The sequence below is a fragment of the Enhydra lutris genome, unplaced genomic scaffold, assembly GCF_002288905.1.
Source record: "Enhydra lutris kenyoni isolate GAN:26980312 unplaced genomic scaffold, ASM228890v2 scaffoldscaffold33, whole genome shotgun sequence".
Lineage (NCBI taxonomy): Eukaryota > Metazoa > Chordata > Mammalia > Carnivora > Mustelidae > Enhydra > Enhydra lutris.
Window position 1 is genome coordinate 23487630 of NW_019154117.1, and position 17139 is coordinate 23504768.

Genomic DNA, 17139 nt, shown 5'->3' on the forward strand with positions numbered 1-17139 from the left:
GTCTCAGAAGGCCTCATGTTCAAGTTCCTAAGGGGACTTTATGGAGGAGAACTGGTCACAAGAGAGGCACATAGAGGCTTCCAGAAAGAGACCAAAAGAGAAGGAATATGAGCCCTGAAAGAAGAGAAATTCTGGAAAAATGAGAACAGACTGACCCGCAGGGACCAAAGCAATGGCCACTGGGCAGATTTGAAGTTCAGGGACCAAGAAAGGGCTGCTTAGAAAGACGATTGGGTGCCCTTTGTCTAAAAGAAACCCATGGGGTGCCTGGGTGGCTCAGTCGGTTAAGGATCTGACTCTGATCTGGGCTCAAGTCATGATCTCAGGGCCCTGGGATGGAGCCCCACATGGGGCTCTACACTCAGCAAGGGGTCTACTTGGGATTCTTTCTTTCTCTCTCCCTCTGCCCTACCTCCTTCTGGTGTGTGCTCATGCACTCTCTCATATAAATAAATAAATCTTAAAAAAAAAAAAAGAGAAAGAAAGAAACTCGGAAAGGTCTAGGGAATGGGAATGGAGTTTTCAGGGCCAACCCTCGAGGTGTGTCAGATGGCTCCTTCCTGGGACTGATATGTAAGTTTCAAGTGACTATTTATCATCAATACATGTTAGCCATTGTGCAATGGGCTCTACATACATGTATCTCACTTGATTCACACAGTTGCCTTGCAGGAGGTATTATTATTACATTAAATGCACAGTGGAAAAGATTAAGACACAGAAGAATTAAGCAACTTGCCCAAAGACCTGCAGCTACTGGGCAGAAGAGCTAAGGCTGGAACCAAGGCAGCCTGAGTCCAGATACAGTTTTCTTATGCACGTGCTGGACCTAGTGTCCATCTGTTTGCCTCTGTTTAGCCAGCCAGCCAGCCAGTCCTCTCTCATGCTCCCCCAACATGCACACATGGGCCCACAGAGGATTTGAGGCAGTTCACATTGGGAATCTAGCTAATGTAACTAATGAGATGGTATATCTACAGTGTTCTCATTTTGCCTGTAGTTTAAATCTTCAGACTTCCTCCTGTTCTATCAAAAGTACTTTTTGCATTCTAAGCAACCTGTGATGACACAATAGAGAAGATCAGGTTCTCAAGGGTTCATCTCTGATGGAGAGCTACCTGATGACAGCTGCATGGCTTTGGGAGGTGACGGTAGAGCCTCCTGGTGGCCTTCTGTTTGAGCTTTGCCCTGCCCCTTCCGTCTCAAAGACCCAGCAAAGCTGAGGGACACCACTGTTGGAGGACATCGGTACCTAGTTACCCGTGACCCTGCACATCCAGCTAGCCAGCCAGCTCTTGGCAATCATCAGCAAGCAGAAGCTTTTGGACTTGTGATCCTCACTGTGTGGTATCTCTTGTTCTGTGTGAGTGTGCATGTGTTCACGTGCATGTGTGTGATGGAGAGGGGAGAGAGAACAACTGAAGATACTAAGAATCAAGTCCTCACAACCATATCTATCAAAATCAAGTCACTAGAAGTGAGGCCAGAGAATCTGTATTGTTGAGAAGCCCCTAGAAGATTCTGATGCGTGTTAGAGTTTAGGATTGTTGCTCTGGGCCAGACTCACTATGGAAGTTTCTCTTCCAGAAGGACCATGAAACTTGGTGAGGTGTGGAGACAGGCACTCTGGGTCCAAGCTGGTACTTTTGTTGCCAGTGAGTTTTTCCTGGCCCTCCTTCCTTTGCTGACATCGGGCTTCCCTCTCTGCTCTGCAAAAAACTTTGACAGGTCTTTCTAACATGGAGATATTTCCCTCATGATGGGTTGGGACATCAAAGTGGGATCTGGAGGACAAAGTAGCATAGGGGCTCAAAAGGCATTTAAGGAATAATTTTGTTATTTTAAGCATAAAAGCAGTGTCTTCATGATAAAAGAACTCCTATTTCCAAACGTTCAGTATGGAAATGGACTTTGGTAACCAGATATGGTTACCATTCATGAGTTGAGGGTTCCCCATGTATTGACAATATGCAGGACACAATGAAACAGGTAAGTAAATAGCAGAGAGGAGGAATTTCTACTTTATTATTTCACAGACACATCATAAAATTACTAAAATGCAAAAACTCCTAAACTTTACTAGTTGAAGAGGAAAAGATCCTCTAGTCACTTGGCTAATTTTATAACCCACATCGTCAACAAAATGCAGAAATGCCCAAACTGGGTCAAATTAGGCTCAGCACTTCTGATTATTCTGTATCTAAATGATAAGAAACTTAAAGTTTGCTTTAGAAAGTCAAGTTCACGAACTCAGTTATTTTCTTCAGAGAAAATATACTATCATTACGCAAAATGGTAAGAATGTTGATTGCTACGTAACTTAGTATTCGTAGTAGAAGGAATTACTGGGATCTGATTTCATCCCTCCCACAAATTCTTAAGTTTCTTTTGGAATTTCATCTTATGTGATTTGATCTGTGCAAAATAACGTAAGAAGAGATAATAGGATTTAAGGAGAGAAATGATTGAATCATCGTGTCCCAATAAAAAGTGGTCAAATTGCATTTTGCTACATAATGAATTCTGCTACAACTTACTTTGACATAAATAAGATTGGGTAAGAGAAACCAGAAGTAAATCAAATAAATTAATAAAACTATTGGAGTTGCTTCAATTTTGTCCTCCAGACAGCGTCTGCTTATTTGTATAACAGAAGCTGCTCTTATAAATTAAAACCCTGGCATGCCACTCAGTTGAAAGCAAAAATTTAAGGAAGAGTTAATAAATTCTGGGGCAAGTTTAGGGTGCTTTCTTTCTTTCTTTCTTTCTTTCTTTTTTTAAGATTTTAAATATTTGTTTGACAGAGAGAGACACAGCGAGAGAGGGAAGAGAAGCAGGGGGAGTGGGGGAGGGAGAAGCAGGCTTTCTGCTGAGCAGGGAGCCCTACCTGGGGTTTGATCCCAGGACCCTGGAATCATGACCTGAGCCAAAGGCAGCCGCTTAACGCTTAAGGACTGAGCCACCCAGGCACCCCTAGGGTGCTTTCTAATTTCTCCAATATCAATAGTCCCTTTGAAAACTGAAATTTGAAGCCTGAAAGAACAAGGTTCAACTCTCAGCTAGTCTTTCTTTTTTCTTTCTTTCTTTCTTTTAACAATAAGATCGCAGATACAGACGTGGATACAATATTGATGATTAGCTGTTCTTCATATTTTCTTAATTATACACATTTACTGAACATGAGGAAGGTTTTTCATTTTGTCTAGACGGAGGCTATGTCTCCATTGGCATAATGTATTACGGTATTTGTGAGTCTTGTGCAAAATTGAATTTGCATCTCTGCCGCCACTCATAGGGAGTTCATTATCTTGCAGTACAACCTCTGGGAAAAATACAATTTTCAGTGTTTAATGAAACTGCGGTCTTCTCATAATGCTTATGATGCTTGAGCAATTTGTTAGGCACAATTTATCACAGACGCTTAACACTAATTATACTGTGTATAGTGCCAGTAAGGGTTATTTAAAATATTTCCTTTATTTAATGTATTTCGTTGCAAATACGATATTTTGCAACTGCACTATTATTTGTATTTTCCAGAACTGACGTGTCTTCTCCAAATGCTAAGCATAAAAAATAAAGCCATGGGCGCCCACGTGGCCCAGTCAGTTAAGCAGCTGGCTCTTGGTTTCAGCTCAGGTCATGATCTGGAGGTGCTGAGATCGAGCCCTGAATCTTCATCATCATCGTTGGGCTCTGTGTTCAGGGGGGCGTCTGCTTCAGGATTCTTTCTTTCCCTCTGCCCCTCCCCCCACTTGCACGCATGCCTGTGTGCATGTTTTCGCTCTAAAATAAATTAATTAGGAGCACCTGGGTGGCTCAGTGGGTTACGCCTCTGCCTTCGGCCCAGGTCATGATCTCAGGGTCCTGGGATTGAGCCCCGCATTGGGCTCTCTGCTCAGCGGGGAGCCTGCTTCCCCTTCTCTCTGCCTGCCTCTCTGCCTACCTGTGATCTCTCTCTCTGTCAAATAAATAAATAAAATCTTTTTTAAAAATAATTAATTAAAAAGAAAAAAATTAAGCCACTAAGCTAAACATACAATGTGTAAATTATGTTCCTCATGTGGTCGAGGTAATGGATGGGAAAAACCAACCTTGATTCCTGCTTAGCTGAGGTCAGGTAAAAGGAGCCATGCCTTGACCAGCCTGAGATGTGTCTCTGGGATGAACTAGAACTTTGTGACTCGGGGGTAGAGATGATGACTGAGGCCGCTGCAGGCTATTCACCTTCAAAATCTGTGATCTAATACAGCCTCATTGATCAAAAAATAGTTAGCGTTGTATAGATGGCTTCACTAATTGGAAACCTAAAAGACCAGAAGCCTATTTTTCTATGATCCCTTGAAAATGAGGCTTGAGTGACAAATCATTGAAAGGGAATCAAGTTTGAATAGCGGGGTCGAGACCCCGAAACACAATCTCCAGCTATTAAACAGTTTTTTGAAGGATGGCAATTGCACACTCACTATTTCAGAGACCCTAGAGCTTTATGTTAAAAACACAATTTAGATGTGCAATGGACCTTGTGCTCTTTGTGTAGTAGTAAGCTGAGTATGTGAAATGAACTTATAGTAGAAAAGAAGTTATCCCCCCCCCCTTTTTTTTTTTTTTTTTTTTTTGCTTTTCAGAATCCTGAAAAGCATTATGAGAAGCACATGTGAAAGCTGGAAGATGAAGTTAGTTTGGGCAACTTCAGAAGAAAAGGTGTTAGGAGGACCTATTTCTTATGAGGCTCGTTTAAACCAAGCATTCAGCATGGTTTTCTGGAAGCCATCAAGATGCTATGCTTTTTTTTTTTCTTTTTTTTATGGTGAAGTTTCCACCAACAGTTTATTTTATTTTTAAGATTTTATTTATTTATTTGGGAGAGAGAGCACAAGCCAGGGGAGCTGCAGGGAGAGAGGGAGAAGCAGGCTCTCTGCTGAGCAGGGAACTCGATCCCAGGACCCCAGGATCATGACCTGAGTGGAAGGCAGATGCTTAACCAGCTGAGCCACCAGGTGCCCCTGCACCAACGGTTTAATTAGCCATAAAGACGAGATCTTCAAAGAACTCAGAACACATTATAGATGGGATATGGGATTTTAGCTCTGTAGGTCCACACTGTGTGTTTCTGGAGATGGAGATGACTGCTAGGAAAGGTCCTGACTAAAGCAAGTCCATGCAAAGAAATTCCCACAGCGAGAAAGTTAGGATTTTAATATTTTGTGAGGTTGGCATGTATTCCCATATTTTGCTTCAAAGGAAAAATTTCAATTTGAACTGTGGATTCATGGAAAGTTCTTCCCCAAATTACGGAGCTTTTGGTCCCCTAACCTACTTAATGCCCAGCATTTGCTGGTTTGGAAGTGTGTGATTGTTACCAAGCATCGCCTAGGCTTGTTGGTCAAGTCCAGCCTTGGTTGTTATCACTCAGACTCCAAGTTTCCACTCAAGCTCGGTGCCTCGAACTGTTTCAGACCAGTTTTGCCTTTGGAACACATGCACATTCCATTTGTCCCACTGTGTAGCAGTATATGGGACTTGTCATTGGACTCTGGATGCCAAATGCCTTTGCCAACACGTTGAATGAGAAGATTCTTTCCTGTCTGCCCACTACCTCCCATTACCTTTATCTCAACCCCTTTTCCTTGGCCTGACCTTTTATCAGCTTGAAACCACTTCTTACTTCTAGATTTTGCTTAGTTGATATTTTCTGGGCCACAGAATAGTTTTCACTGGGTAATATAAAACGGAGACAGAGTGAGCCAGGAAGCAGATGTCTCTTGGGTGGTGTGCGTCTTCGAGAGTTGGAATTTGAAGTCTCTGTATGAAAGGAACAGTGAATGGGTGTAATTAGTCAGGCTGATGAAGGAGTAAAACCTGGTAAGCAATTTTTTCTTGACTGGCTTAATGAAAAGCATTAGCGATCAGTTTCTGCCTAAACTAGCTGAGGGTAAAACAAGTGTGGGGTTGGAACAAAAGATAAAGATCTGCGTGGGCTTGGGCTCTGTTCCCGAGAATACGTTTTGCTTGGGCGGAAGGTATGTGGTTCAACCAAAAAATAAAAATGAGAGAGAGAGAGAGAGAGAGAGAAGAGGGAGAGAGAGATCAATGACTTGTGGCACTTCTTCATGTATTCTATTTTAGAACTGATGTAGTTCAAGAAATGGAATGGGTTCTTGTAAAGACTCAAACTTGTCTTCTGAAACCAAGTGGGAGGGTACCGTTCATTTTCTTCTCATCCCATTGAGCCGAACACTTTCCCTAGGTGAGCATTCAAGGCCCAGTGAATTTTTTAAGGATTGGCTTAAGGTTATTTCCCATTGTCCTGCATCTTCTCCTGGTTGTGTGAATCTGGCCTGCTTGTGTGAAGGGCCTGGAGACACTCCTGTCCAAGTGACTAGCAGGAAATTAAGCGCCCCCTGGAGGGGATATTTTCCTGCTGTGAAAGGAACTGAAAAATAATACACTGGCATTATTTATGACAACTGGTAGAGGCCTTGGGGCCAGATGATGTGAGGTTCAAGAGGAAAATCATTTGATATCCAAAAACAAAAATGACAACCTCTCTGGAGCTTGACCATAAACTAAGTGTTCCTCACACAGAAGACCATAATAACACTCAAACTCGCATCCAGAATGTGATCCAGCACGATGCTTCTCTTTCTGGCTGTCACCAGTTATTGCATCTAGGGGTATTGGGTGACCATCAACAATAATCTCAGATTGGCTTTGTTATATAGATTCCAGCTTTCTGCCTTGGACACCACTAGAAAAATCTAAGTTGGGAAACTGCGGAAGGGCTGGGTCCACATTTTTTTTCCTCAAGAAAAAGATAATTTGTTAGTGTTATTTGAGGTTACACATTATTTCCTTGATATAGATGGGGGACAGACGGACACTGAATCTTGTTTTGTGTGCTATTTGCTTAAGATTTATAAGAAGTGACAAAACCCTTTTTTTTTTTTTTTGAAGGTACATGGCTTCTTGACAAACCACAGAGTAGGCCAGCAAACAAAACAAACCCAGCCCAATTACTTTCCAAGTAGTTAATAATGCAAACAAAATTCAGCCAGGACAAAGAAAGCCGAAGAAAATGTTATTCTTGGGTTCAGATGCTAGAGATGAATATTGACAGAATTTAACCAGTGTGGGAAGAGAAAGGAGAGGAAACTTGTTTGGAGATGTACCGTGTCTAAAGTGTTTCTAGCCCAGCATCTCAGCTGAAGTTCATGTTTAGGCAATTACTTATGGAAGAGGAATGTGAGTCAAGGAGAATTTAAGTAAAACTCACAGTCTTAGCAGAAAGTGGAGGAGACAGGATGCAAACTCAGGTTCTGCCTCCATTGAGTGTCACCAACCATCCTGTCACCAACCCCATGGAGATCCTAAAGGGATCGGATCCCAACTTTACAACGTTCCACACACTGTGAAGTTGACCTGACCCTAGACCCACTTCAACCCATAACGGCGGACCGGTGGGTCCATAATCATGACAAATCACAGGTTACAAAATCTGCTTTGGTTTAAATCCCTGAAAATCTCAACCTTTATCTGTTGACTAATTACCTCATGGATAGAATTTCTCCATTTGTTATTAGTGACGGCTGTGACTTTTTACAATGGTTCTTAGAAAACAGATTCTTTTTCCTTTCTGTAATTCTAAAATACCTACCCTTGATGCATTAAACAGGACCCAAAAATGCTTTTGTATATTAGACTAGCTACAACTTGAAAATATCATTGATGGCATATTCTAAGGGTATAACATCTTTAGCTGTCACCAAGAGGAAGTGACACCTGTGTTGTCCTTACAACGCCATCATTGTTACCTGCCTGGGGGGAGACAGTGGCATCAGGGAGACCTGGGGTCTTCATCCTGCTGCCACACTCTTGCTCCTGGGTGACCTTGACACATCACAGAACCTTGATCAGCCTCAGTTTTCACTCTGTGGAGTGACAGTAACAACAGCATAAAAATTCTAATGGCTGCTCTTCAGTGGGCGGGGGGAGGCATTTCTTAAGAGCCAGCTGCTGTGCTAAGTACTTTGCCGACTTCATGGCAGTATGCATGAAACAAGGGCAGTAAGGCCCACCTGCGCTGGGGCTTGAGCATCCTCGGTGATCTGGAATGCATCTGATGTATCTAGCACAATGCCTGGCTCATTGTGGTCAATAAATATCGTTCCTGTTCTCCTGTCTCCCCCTTTCCTTCTTCTCCTCAGCTCAGGTCACATTAGATTCCCGGTCACTCTGGCTCTGGCATTGGGACATACAGGTCCATGAGTGTGACTGCTCAGTGCTAATGACCATGACCATCATCATCTTCCTGGGACCAGTTCACAGCTGGCCATATGGTGGGAGGCTCTTAGTGACCAGAGCAGGAATTTGGGAGAAGAATTCTTCAGGGATCTGGAAGAGAATGCCAGATACAAATGAGCTTTCTCCGTCCATAGTGTGTCTTGAAATGATCTCATAAGCAATCACCTTGGTAGGAACAGGTGTAATTTAAAAATGCTTATTTCCAACTGTCTAACAAAGGTTTAGGACACAAAGCTCTTCTTGATCATGTGACAGCTAGGAAATACACCTGAATCTGGGGGATTCTCTTCTTGTGAGTTATATTCCCAGGACATGCTTCTTGATCATCTTCACTGAAGTACCCTGACTGGTTAGAAGTCTCAGGGTATTGCTCTAAAATGTTTTCTTCAATTGTAATATTTATTCGAAGTCACAAATTTTACTGTCATTTGGTTATCTTGTTCTGTGTAACAGACTACCTCCATCTTGGCAATTAAAACAAGAACAGTTTATTATTTCTCATAATTCTGTGGGTTGATGGTGGTTGTCTACTCCATACAATGTCAGCTTGGACATTAGGAAGGTATAAAGTGGTCTCTTGCCCAGGCAGGTGGTTGGTGATTGCTGGCTAGGAATTTTGCTGGCAAGGGCCTTAGTACCCTCCATATGTACTTCTCCACATGGACACTTTTGCTTCCTCATATCATGGAAGACACGAGGCAGTCAAATTTATTATAAAAAGTACAAGAGTGAAAGTTGCTAAGTCTTCTGGGGGCTTATGGTCTAGAACCAGCCTTGTCCCACTTTCCCTGCATTATGTTGGTTAAAGCAGGTCATAGACCTGCCTGGATTCAAAGGAAGGAACTTACCCAAGAGCATGAAAACAGGGAGATGTGGCATATTGGATGTCACCAAAGTATCAGTCTACTACAACATGGGAATTTTGCACACTTTTCCAGAATATATCTGTTATATTTTAGTTTAAAAATATATCTGTCCAAATAGTCAAGTAAAATAAATTCTTATGGAAGTTATGGCAATAATCATTCCCTGGTTTTATTGCTTAACCTTGGCACACTACCATGGTCATGATGCTTGGGAAAGCAAGTTTCACAGTTTTTTTTTTTTTTTCTTTTCTCAGCTGAGTCTTGGGACCCAGTAGGGCTGATATGGGAGGAAAGTGGGAGATGGCCCAGATGATAGGTTCATTTATTTTTCTCACTTAGTACACATCTATGGCTAAATCCCAAAGCAAATAGAAAGATTTTTAATGCTGTTCATGTCCATGCTTTCACCATTTAACCCCTAGAATTGAGAGTTATAACTTAGAGGCTACAAAAATATAGAAAGGACCCTGTTTTGATCAGATGTCCAGGGATGGAACTTAACTTGTTTGGCTCAGCCAATATGTTCTGCTTGGAAAAAAAACAAAGGATTCTTCGCCTGCATGTGTCACATTGGAAGCATTTTTTTAAGAGGTGAACTTGGTCCAATATGATAGTAAGATGAATATAGACTAGGGGAGCTCTAGGGTATGGTTTTAGTAACCCAGCATGATTCATTTCTCTGATGGCAGGGGAGTTTTTCACCCTAAGCAATAACAAGGATACTTTGAAATAGCATGGCAGCCAGGAAACAAATCATGTATCTAAATGTATCTGCCCTTATTTAGGGTCAAAGTCTGCAAATTATCCAAAAGACATATTTCTTGCTTAAGTTATCTGAGCTCTGCTGCCCACCCAGAGCTATATATCACAGTCCAATAGAGCCCAGAGAGAAGCAGTGGGGGCAGTGGGGGGCGGTTCCCCCAAGCGCGTAGAATCCACGCAGAGTGCGGGAATCGCTGTGTTCCCTGCTGTGGCTGGCATTAGCCCCGCCTCCCATACCCTCAACTGTCTGGGTGACACACTCCGTCTGGTACATCTGCCAGACTACCACTACCAACTCGGAAACCTGACTTCTGAAAACTAGAATTGAATTTCCTCACCCCCTCCCTATATTGTAATAACGAAAGTTTCAAACACACAGAAAAGCTAAAGGAATTGCCCAGTGAACACCATAGAGACATCTGGAAACTGCAGTGAATAGCTCTCGATCGTAACAGTCCATCGGTTTTCAGAAGCATTTCGGAGTAGAAAACAGGACTTTCAATCCTGAAGACTTCAAGGAGCACAAGCTAGAGTTCAATATTTACTTATGGTTTCTTTCTTTGTCTCTTTCTCCCTCCCCCCTTCCCTTCCATCTTCTCTTCCTTCCTCCTGTCTCTCCTTCTCTCCCTCTCTTTCTCTTTCTGTTTTTGAGACAAAAGTTGTGGGCAATGAAACAGACTAGTCTTAAATGTCCTATTCTATGACCTTCGACACATGCGTGCTCCCATGTAACCCGAAGCCCCATCATGATCCAGAACATACTATCACCCCATAGAGTTTCCTCCCGTGTCCTTCCCGCTAATCCCCTCTGGCCACACTCCATCAGACATAGTCACCACTCTAATTCTTTTCAACCCACAGACTCATTTTGCCTGCTCTGGAGTTTCACGTGAATGGAAGCCTCTAGCATGTATTGTGTGAGAACTGGGCTTCTTTATCCCATCCTTTTTAAAACTCTTTGGCCTCGGAAGCGTGTTGCCCCTTTTGCTGCCTCACAGAAGCAAGAATGGTGGCTCCAGGAGTCATCCCTGATAGGATGACTCCCAGTTTGGGAGCAGAGGGTCCTGTGTCCTGATATCAGTCCCCGATGTCAGAGCCTGCAGCAGCCTCTCGTTGACAAGGTGGCTGCAGATGTGCAGGCTGGCGCCAGCAGGGGACAAAAGGCACAGCGTGCCCCTCCAGACCCCGTGGATCCCGGCCGCGGCTGTGTTTATTAGCATGTTGGCCTTTCGTCCACCAGCCAGGCTCTCTGTTACTGATTTTATTCTGCTTGTTCCATGACACAAAGGAGGAAATCGTTTGCCTCGGAGCGTGCAGTGTGATCCGCGGGGAGAATGGTGTGAATCTCTGGAGCAGGGTGAGGCTGCTTGGCCAAGTAGACAGATGCTGCCCACTCTGCCTCCAGTGTCGAGAGAGAAGCAGCGTGCCAGCGCTGACATTAACTCGGAGGCTTTTCCAAACCCGCAGAGCGGTTTTGACAACAAGGAACAGGTCACCCTACTTTCTGAGACAGACGCGGTACATTCGGTAACAAAGAGAGGGCAACACAGATGAAATGCACTCCAGGAGGCCCCTCCCACTAAGTGCTGCAAGGAGAGATCTCATCAGGCTGTTAAATCCAGGAGACCAGACCCCAGCGAGTATGTTCCCAAGGCTGAACCGCTTGGTGTTACTCGGATAAATGAAAAATCTAACAGGTGCCCAGAAATTGCATGCCCGGCTCAGACCCCACGCTTGGAGGGGTTTTAATAGTCTGCATTGCACACCCACATTAATCTAAGAGAGCTGCTGCCCCAGTGCCTTGAAAGCATTCCAACTGTGAGCTGGTTCTCTTTGTTTTGCATCTCACATGCTTAATTTAATGGGACACAGTTTGTATAACCAGACCAGCAGCAATCACGCTTATCTTCACTAACAGATGATTTTATTTAGCTCTGTACGTTAATGGGTCATTGGCTGCTGAGCCAAGGCAAAGTTGAGCAATTTGGGGGGCTTACTGCTGTTCTAGCCAACTCAACTTTCGGTTCTATCTCATTACACGGACCAGTCAGATTCTGCTGGGCGAGTAACAGAATGGATTGCCCCCACTACCACCCCATCTCCTCTTAAAGTCCTATCTGAACTTCAGTGCCTGGCTTAAGGCTGGCCCAGCACAAGAAGCTTTAAGTTTTACAGTCTGGATATACGGTGATCGTGTGAAATTATCATCCAAGCAAAATAGTTCGTCTACAAAAATCTTGCTAGGGGGGCACCTGGGTGGCTCAGTGGGTTAAAGCCTCTGCCTTCGGCTCAGGTCATGATCCCAGGGTCCTGGGATTGAGCCCCACATCGGGCTCTCTGCTCAGCAGGGAGCCTGCTTCCTCCTTTCTCTCTCTTTGCCTGCCTCTCTGCCTACTTGTGATCTCTGTCTGTCAAATAAATAAATAAAATCTTTATAAAAAAAAATCTTGCTAGGAAGTCTCATTTACAAATATATAGAAGCACGAGAGATGACGGACATCAAATGAATAAATTGCCATACGCATCTCAAACCAAGAGATTCTATCAATCTTCTTTAATATTGTCGATGATGGCTTCGAACAACCATCCAGGATGGGGGACACAATCTGTAAGTCCTTTCTTATAATTAGTTAAAGCAAAGCCTAATAGAGAGAGGGAAATTGGCCAGGCATCAGGGAAGATAAGGCGTTTGCAACTTGGCTCGGCTGAAATACGATTGCAGGAAAATATATAGATCTATGGTTATCCAAGTTTATCCAAGCAATAATGGGAAAAAATATAATCCTCAGCTAACAGGGCAAGTAGGGACAATACCTTCACAGTTTACTAAACTCAGGACAAAGAGAAGAAAGTAAGTGGTGGAAGACAACAGGATATTGACAATAAGACAAACAATAAGGACAGGAGGCTCATTGGACTTTGCATTCTTTTTTTTTTTTTAATGTCTTTTAAATCTTAAAGACCTATTTTGCAACTTTCCAGTCCCAACTTTTAAGCAATTATTTTGATGCCGAGATTTCTACTTTCCCTGAACCTGGGGATGCTGCCTGGATACAATTTTAGAGGTGAATAGGTTTGGAAGTTCCTGGCACTTTTGACCCATTCCCTGTCTTGTTCACAGCAGCAATCTTTGATGAAAGGCTTTTTTAATTGCTTTTCCCTGGAAGTGATTCTCCCCAAGCAGCTCTCCCCTTCTGCATTTCATCCTGTCCTGGCAGCCAGAGAGTGGAATCCTAGGAGGGGGATGGGGAATTTTCCCCAGGTGTCTCTGGAGCCCATGGCCAGGCACCCAGAGCAACAATGAAGAAAGCAGAGGTTTTGGGGGTGCCTGTGTGGTTCAGTTGATTAAGCATCTGACTTTGGCTTGGGTCGTAATCTCCAGGTCCTGGGATTAAGTCCCACATTGGGCTCTGTGCTCAGCAGGAAGTCTGCTTGTCTGGCTCCCTCTGCTTCTCCCCCCATCATGCTCTCTTACTCTCTCAAATAAATAAATAAAAATCTTAACAAAAAAAAAAATAAGAAAGCAGAGGTTTTTCAGAAAGGCAGAGTCTGTGTGTGGGGTTGCCTTGGCTTCTTGGTAAGGTTTAAGGGCTTTTAAACTGATGCTTATCGTCTCTTTAAATGTTAAAGAAGGAAGCCCCTTCGAACCCCTGATGGCATTCAATTACGGTCATGATTATAAAATGTCTCAGATCTTTGGGGAGTATGAGCAAATCAATAGAGTGTTGCAGGGAAGGGAACATAAAGCTCTTAAAGGCTTGCCTTTGCTGGGTTTTGCTCCCTTCTCCCACTCACCCCCTCAGGAGGAGAAACCATAGTACAAAGGGGTTGCTTGCTGGGTGGAGGGCGTGTGGGGATTGACCGCTCAACAGCAACGGACAAACAGTGCCTTGCGATCTTTAACTCATTTGATGAGATTCTTAAAGGGTGTGATAGGGCACTGCTCTGTTCTCTTGCGGAAGACCATGTCAATTTCTATAGAGTGTTTTCCTAGGATTCTTAGACTGCGCCATTTAAGTAAGCCTCTCTCTGTCTCTGTCTCTATCTGTCTCTGTCTCTCTTTCTTTCTCTCTTGGTTGTTATTGTTCTATTAAGACAGGTTCTCTGGGAACCAAATCAAAGATGGTTGATTTGTTTTTAATTTTTTTTCTGAACAACGCAACTTGGGTTATGCGCACCACTGCACTTCTGGAAGAAATCATATAGCTAAGTTCAATTTAGTGGCTGACTGGTCATTCAGGTGAAAGTGCATGGGCGCATTTGTTCAGCAACTATTTGTTGGGTGCTCTTTGGTGCCAAGCCCCATGTAAGAATGCACAAGCTCCAAGAGTGGGGGAGATAATGGTTTCCTTTACCCACTGTCATACGCCAGTGCCCAGACACTGCCTGTCCTAGACGAGGTGCAGTCACATGTTGGATGGATGGGCATGCGTGATAGGAATTCGAAAGCGCAGATTTTTGTCCCTCAGACTGACCCTGTTCTCATGTCTTGGGAAATCCCTCAAAATGGGAAGGAAAGAAGAGATTTCATGTTAGTTCTCTGTGGTGTGTCCCTAAAGCGTTTTTGTGTCCTGTGGTATTCGGATCTCTGCAGCTCTTTTATACATCTCCAAAAGGCAACTGCCAGAGGATACGTGCATTTAAAGACTGCTTGTAGGGAGCCTGGGTGGCTCCGTTACTTGAGCATCTGCCTCTTGATCTCCGCTTAGGTCATGATCTCAGGGTCATGAGATCAAGCCCCACGTCAGGCTCTGAGCTTTTGGAATCTGCTTGAGATTCTCTCTCTTCTTCTCCCTCTGCCCCTTCCCCTACTTATTCACTGTCTCTCTAAATAAATAAATACAATCTTTAAAAAAAAAAAAAAGGTTCTGCTTATGTTAAAGAAATAGACATTTCAACAAAATGTCTTTTTCCCCTGTTCCTTTTGACTATACTTATACGTGAAGTATCTCCTATCATACTTTATTTATTTATTTATTTATTTATTTATTTATAGAGAGGGAAAGCTTGGAAGAAGGGTGGAGGGAGAGGGAGAGAGAGAACCTTAAGCAGGCTCCACTTCTAGTGGAGCTTGATCTCACAACCCAGAGTGGCTCCTGGTAAGAAGGATGGCAAGGATGGCCACTAGGACAGGTGAGAATAAATGGGTCAGTGGAGAGTCAAGATAGCACTTGGGAATTCCACGACAGTAGCTGGGAATTAGAAGCAGGAGGAGCGGGCATCACAGAGTAGGGGGGCACCTTCCTTTTGTAGAATGGTTCATCGGTCTATTCCTGGAGTCACTGTCGCAGCTCCAGGAAAGCAATGAGGTTATTGTTAATGTCATTGTGCCCCTTTGACACAGGAGGCAGCCAAGCCCTGGGGTTAAAGGGGTGGGTGTTGTGACTTCTTGTGGCTAGACAGCTCACCAGTAGAAGAGGTCCCCTTCTAAGCCCAGGTTCTTCACCTCCAGGCTCTGCTTCCCCCAGCACCCTGTGCTGTGGGCATTGCTGTGATGTCATTTATGCTGTGGTTGTGACTTCTGCTCCAGGGCCTGTGACACCCGTCACCATGGTCACTTGCCTGCTCTGGCACAGGAGTCCCCTGGGTGCTGGCCCCTCGAGTCCTGTCCCTGGTCAAAGACAGTGTGAGGCTGAGGACAATACCTGAACCCGTGTGGGACTGGGACCATAGGACCGAGAAGGACACAGGAGCAAGTGCTAACTCCCTCCATGCCCTCACCAACCACTTCTTCGGGGCCCTTCTGTTTGATGGCTCACGTGTTGGCCACTCACGTTGGGCAGGGTGGTGAATTCTACCTTGCTCCTGCCACATGGGGGTCAGCGGATAGCAGAAGTGTTGGCTGAAAATTCCTGTGCTGGAAAGACCCAGGGATGTTTGCGTCTCTGTAGCTGGAGGAACCACAGCCTAGCCCTGGGGTGGACGGACCCACTGTCCTGGGCTGAGTGCTCCCTCTGTCGTGCAAGGAGACCCAGAGGCAATAGAGCCGATCAGACAAGACAAAGTCGAAAGGTCCTTTCTGCCACTGCTTGTTCTTTCTCTAATAGCCACAGTTGGCTTTGAACACCAGCTTGGTAAGACAGAGCCACCTCTGCCGCCCCCGTGGGAAGTGACCCCAGCTGTTGAGATTCGCTGAAGCCCCCAGAATGTCTGGTGTCCGGGCTTGGGGACATGGGCTTCGGTCTCAGAGAGGGCATCTGGGGTGCCATCCCTTTCCCTGAAGACTGCCTCCACAGCCCCAGCTATCTGCGGTGTCCCAGGCGACACCGTGACACGTGAAAGTGCATCTGCCTGTGGCCGGATACGAGGCACTTGGGGGAAGTAGATATTTCTGTTTGGACAGACGGGCCTTGTTCTTAATATGTACACACTCAGACCTGAAGAAGTACACAGAGGCTTAAAAGTTATTGAGGAAGGGGTATTTATCGTGCTCTCGGTGTATCCGTGTCCTCAGTGACATCAAAGAGTCTCTTTGGCTCATCTGACAGGACAGGGGACAGTCTGGATAAAATAAAAATGCAAAGGCCCCATTTTATGGATTTGTTTGGAACTCCTTTGTCTGAGTCTTCAATGAAAAGTTTTCAACACCTGAAAACATCTCTCAATTTGAGTACAAGAAGGTTTTCTCCTGCACGCGTCAGGATTTGGGATGCTGTTCTGCGTCAGGAAGCAGAACACGGATCTAAAGATGACTGAGGGGAGCCTGGGTGGCTCAGTGGGTTGAGCCTCTGCCTTCGGCTCAAGTCATGATCTCAGGGTCCTGGGATCTAGCCCTGCATTGGGCTCTCTGCTCAGCGGGAAGCCTGCTTCCTCCTCTCTCTCTGCCTGCCTCTCTCCGTACTTGTGATCTCTTTCTGTCAAATAAATCAACAAAATCTTAAAAAAAAAAAAAAAAAGACGGCTGAGTAGGGCATAGGCCATAGGTAGCTGGCAGTGCTGACGGATGGCCCCCCATAGACACTTGCTTCACAGTTCAACCTAGAAGTAAAATTACTAGGCGCGACGTTGCAAATGGAATGGTATTTTCTAAAGGACAATGCACAATTATGTTGCATATTTAAGGTTTTTTTTCCAGCCCGTAGCTCACAGAGAGAGCTCCCAAAATGAAGAAATAAATATAAATTACCGTAAGCACTGTTAAAATTTTAAAAACTTAAACACTGCTCCAAGCCCTATAAAATAAGCATAAATGCACCATAATTACTGA

The 17139-nt window shown here is 44.3% G+C and overlaps 1 protein-coding gene across 2 annotated transcripts in view; it reads left to right on the forward strand.

The window, feature by feature from the left end:
- LOC111153613 (neurotrophic receptor tyrosine kinase 2) overlaps positions 1 to 17139 on the forward strand; it is a 318559-nt gene that overhangs the window by 191658 nt on the left and 109762 nt on the right. The gene's annotated exons all lie outside the window — the stretch shown is intronic.